At 52.7% G+C, this 5,000-nt stretch overlaps 1 non-coding gene across 1 annotated transcript in view; it reads left to right on the top strand.

Annotated features, from left to right (window-relative positions):
* The first annotated feature begins 4,432 nt into the window (after positions 1–4,432).
* Positions 4,433–5,000, top strand: part of LOC124573686 — a 1,910-nt gene continuing 1,342 nt past the window's right edge. The window contains exon 1 of the ribosomal RNA XR_006972064.1: positions 4,433–5,000. This exon is cut by the window's right edge and continues 1,342 nt beyond it. This is a non-coding gene — a ribosomal RNA (small subunit ribosomal RNA).

Here is a 5,000-nt window from a genome sequence, read left to right on the forward strand (position 1 = left end):
CTATGAGACGCCAAGCCGACCAAGACATCGATGGGCCCACAGTGCCCATCTTTCGACCCCACCCACAAAGCCTGCGTCCTCTGTCGACCACAGCACCCCAACGCCAGCGCCTCTGCCGCACGAAATCGTGGACCGGCAATCACTCCACCTGCGCCCCACTCCAACCGCCCAACTCGCAACTCCAGCGGATGAACGGCGGACTTTTCCCGCAGTCGCAATGTGCAATCCACCCCTATAACTTCCCTTTCATGAAGAGATATGTCCAAAATGCGACATTCCCGCTGTCCCTATACATGAGCTGCGAGCTGTACCAGTTACGAGCTAGAGACGCGATCGCGTTGCTCTCTGTACGAATGCCGATGCTGAGCGATCAGCTAGGAGGCGCTCCATCCATGTCGGTACCGGTGGGCGTTGCACTCGCAGTCGCAAAAACGTACGGCAAGTATATTACTCGGAAGAGGTAATGACAGTCCAAGCCCCCCTGCGTGGGGAGAGTCTTTCTAGGCCATGACCCACCGGAAAGGCCCCCCACCCCAGACATGTGACGTCACACCATCGGTATTGACGACTAGACTGATTCCTTATAATCATTTACCATACACCGGTGGAAGCTGCCGAGACGAGTAACTACATAGCGGGCTCGCCGTGTCACTAATGTACAGAGATACAACAGTTTCGACTGGAACCGGATTAAACGTATACACGGCGCTGATTAGTAATAGATAGAGCCATCAGAATACAGATAATGTATACAACTGTCCGTATACATGCTGAAAGACTCTGCTCACAATCACAACCACACGTCAGCCACACACCCTTATCACGCACTACTCTCTGCCTGTAACACGCACACAGACAATATGTAAGCACCAGCATGGAACAACACCCAGTGCATCCTCTCCGCCACATTAGACAATCCACACTGTCATAACCAGACCGGGAGATCCACTCAGAAAACAGAATATCCCACCCACCCGACAACCACCATTGCTCAGCCAAGCCACCAACACCCACACATGTCCTACACAGGGGTGCACCCAACATCACAATACTGCCTCCTCTCACAGCACACAAACAATGGCAGGAATGAAAGACACAGGTCTGCCACAAGCATGGAATGAGAGCGCCGCCTGTCATGAGCCAAAGGTGCATCCTGACGTGGCAAATCAGATGATGCCGCAGGCATCCACTTACTATAATCACAATCAACAAACCGGCCGCCCCGCCCCCCATTAAACCTTTCCTTACAACAATGTGTACTGTAACCTAACCTATATCGTACCTTAACCTAACCTATATCGTACCTTGACCTAACCTATATCGTACCTTAACCTAACCTATATCGTACCGTAACCTAACCTATATCGTACCGTAACCTAACCTATATCGTACCGTAACCTAACCTATATCGTACCGTAACCTAACCTACATCGTACCGTAACCTAACCTACATCGTACCGTAACCTAACCTACATCGTACCGTAACCTAACCTATATCGTACCGTAACCTAACCTATATCGTACCGTAACCTAACCTATATCGTACCGTAACCTAACCTATATCGTACCGTAACCTAACCTATATCGTACCGTAACCTAACCTATATCGTACCGTAACCTAACCTATATCGTACCGTAACCTAACCTATATCGTACCGTAACCTAACCTATATCGTACCGTAACCTAACCTATATCGTACCGTAACCTAACCTACGTCGTACCGTAACCTAACCTACGTCGTACCGTAACCTAACCTACGTCGTACCGTAACCTAACCTACGTCGTACCTTAACCTAACCTACGTCGTACCTTAACCTAACCTATGTCGTACCTTAACCTAACCTATGTCGTACCTTAACCTAACCTATGTCGTACCTTAACCTAACCTATGTCGTACCTTAACCTAACCTATGTCGTACCTTAACCTAACCTATGTCGTACCTTAACCTAACCTGTATTGCGCCTTAACCTAACCTGTATTGCGCCTTAACCTAACCTGTATTGCGCCTTAACCTAACCTGTATTGCGCCTTAACCTAACCTGTATTGCGCCTTAACCTAACCTGTATTGCGCCTTAACCTAACCTGTATTGCGCCTTAACCTAACCTGTATTGCGCCTTAACCTAACCTGTATTGCGCCTTAACCTAACCTGTATTGCGCCTTAACCTAACCTATATTGCGCCTTAACCTAACCTATATTGCGCCTTAACCTAACCTATATTGCGCCTTAACGTAACCTATATTGCGCCTTAACGTAACCTATATTGCGCCTTAACGTAACCTATATTGCGCCTTAACGTAACCTATATTGCGCCTTAACGTAACCTATATTGCGCCTTAACGTAACCTATATTGCGCCTTAATGTAACCTATATTGCGCCTTAATGAAACCTATATTGCGCCTTAGCCTAACCCACATTGCGCCGTAACGTAACCCACATTGCCCCTTAACGTAACCCACATTGCGCCGTAACGTAACCCACATTGCCCCTTAACGTAACCCACATTGCGCCGTAACGTAACCGATATTGTGCTGTAACCCAACACACGTTGGGCCTTAACCCAACACACGTTGGGCCTTAACCCAACACACGTTGGGCCTTAACCCAACACACGTTGGGCCTTAACCCAACACACGTTGGGCCTTAACCCAACACACGTTGGGCCTTAACCCAACACACGTTGGGCCTTAACCCAACACACGTTGGGCCTTAACCTGCTCTGTAATTGTCATACGACGCGTTAAATTAGTGTAGTGTTGCCTAACTGCAACCCCCGCAATATAGTTTGCTACTCGCACTGCCCGGTCCCCAGTGTATCGCTTCATGTTAAACACCTTGCAGCTATACACTGTAATGTGGATGGCAGCAGGACGTACATGCTCAATGCCCTTTGCAGTTGTTCATTGGCATTTGCAGTTGTTCATTGGCATTTGCATGGCGAAGCACTTAGCCTACGCTGTGGTACGGCCTGTGTCAACTGTCCGCTGATGTTGTACGTCCAAATCACACACTGTACTGCACATTGGTCCTCATGTACTGAATGATACATCGTGGTACATGTGACCGTACAACGACTGCGCCAACAACGGCGAACCATGCGGTCCAAATGTTGTGCACTCAGCTACGTGTCGTCTCCCTATAAGAGCTGGATTGCAGTGTGGTATGCCCTGGATGGCGATCAGCATGAGCCGTCTGTTGATGTAGTGGCGCGTGTTGTCAGACGTAGTCGTCTCTTCTCACACACCGTGATAGCATGGTGCACTGCGTTCCACATCTGCGACATGCGACAGAGGCCGGTTGACAGTCGTTCGCGCAATGGACATCGCATACGTACGGGGGCCACCTTCCACGTGTTCGCGAAGCGTGCACATGTTGTTGCGTGTATGTGGGCAGACATAGTGTGTCGTGACACCTGACACAGGCATGCAACAATCGTTGAATTTGCAAATGGCGATGGACGCCTACGTTTGCTGGTGACGTTACGCAAATGAACAACTGGTAAACCGTTGTGGTGCGGTTGTTCTCGCTAGAGGTGAATCAGTGATGGCGACGATCGGTTGAGCTACCAACCGGTTGTTCCAGCGATACCCACCATGCCCACGAACGTGAATGGCATCTGGGTGTGAAGCGATACGCGGCGGTGGCTGGGTGGGACCGTCCCCGGCCGGTGAGGGGGGGCCTCCCGGCGTGCTGGCCGCGCGGTGCGTGGGCGCACGCGCTACAGCCGGCTGGTGGGGGCGGCCAGTGGCAGGCGCGCCGGCCGACGGAGGCGGCAGGCGGCGCAGCTGCGCGCCGGCGCACCCTGCACGCGGCGCCGTGCGGCCAAAGTAGGTCCTCGCGGGCCCGGTGCGAAGCGCGGTGGACATCTGCAGTGTGCTGGTCCGATTGAGGACTGTGTGCGCTGAGGATGCGCCGCCGCCCGGCGCTCGGCGCCGCGACGCCGTCTGCTGCTCGGTCGCCTCTGCGGTTCTCGCAGGTGGTTTGTATCGCAGCTGTGCGGACGTGTTGGCGCGTGCGCTGTGCTGGGAGAGTTCGCTTCGGCACCCAAGTGGGGCTTTTGTCCTTCTGTGGCGCTGGCGTTGGAGCTGCCGGTCACCGTAGGTGGCGCGTGTTGTCTCCCGCCGGCAATGCCACGACAGCACGCTCCCGGGCCTCTGTCGGCAGCGGCAAGCTCAGTTGGGAGCACGGGTGGTCGCACCTAAAGCGTCTACTCGCCAAACTCCGGGCGATTGCGCCTCTCTCGAACCCGACCAAGTACTTAGGACGGCGCTGCGCGCCGCCGGGACCTGAGAGGGTTTCGAGGTGTATGGTGCAGGGGAGCTCAGCCTCCTCCTGTTTGCAGAATAATTGAGCGGACGCTTGCGTGTTCGCGCGGGCCCCCGGGACACACTCCCGGGCGGCCGGCTGCTCAGCTCTAGTTGACGCAGCTCCCTGGTTGATCCTGCCAGTAGTCATATGCTTGTCTCAAAGATTAAGCCATGCATGTCTCAGTACAAGCCGCATTAAGGTGAAACCGCGAATGGCTCATTAAATCAGTTATGGTTCCTTAGATCGTACCCACGTTACTTGGATAACTGTGGTAATTCTAGAGCTAATACATGCAAACAGAGTCCCGACCAGAGATGGAAGGGACGCTTTTATTAGATCAAAACCAATCGGTCGGCTCGTCCGGTCCGTTTGCCTTGGTGACTCTGAATAACTTTGGGCTGATCGCACGGTCCTCGTACCGGCGACGCATCTTTCAAATGTCTGCCTTATCAACTGTCGATGGTAGGTTCTGCGCCTACCATGGTTGTAACGGGTAACGGGGAATCAGGGTTCGATTCCGGAGAGGGAGCCTGAGAAACGGCTACCACATCCAAGGAAGGCAGCAGGCGCGCAAATTACCCACTCCCGGCACGGGGAGGTAGTGACGAAAAATAACGATACGGGACTCATCCGAGGCCCCGTAATCGGAATGAGTACACTTTAAATCCTTTAACGAGTATCTATTGGA

Source organism: Schistocerca americana, unplaced genomic scaffold, assembly GCF_021461395.2.
Source record: "Schistocerca americana isolate TAMUIC-IGC-003095 unplaced genomic scaffold, iqSchAmer2.1 HiC_scaffold_184, whole genome shotgun sequence".
NCBI classification, from domain to species: domain Eukaryota; kingdom Metazoa; phylum Arthropoda; class Insecta; order Orthoptera; family Acrididae; genus Schistocerca; species Schistocerca americana.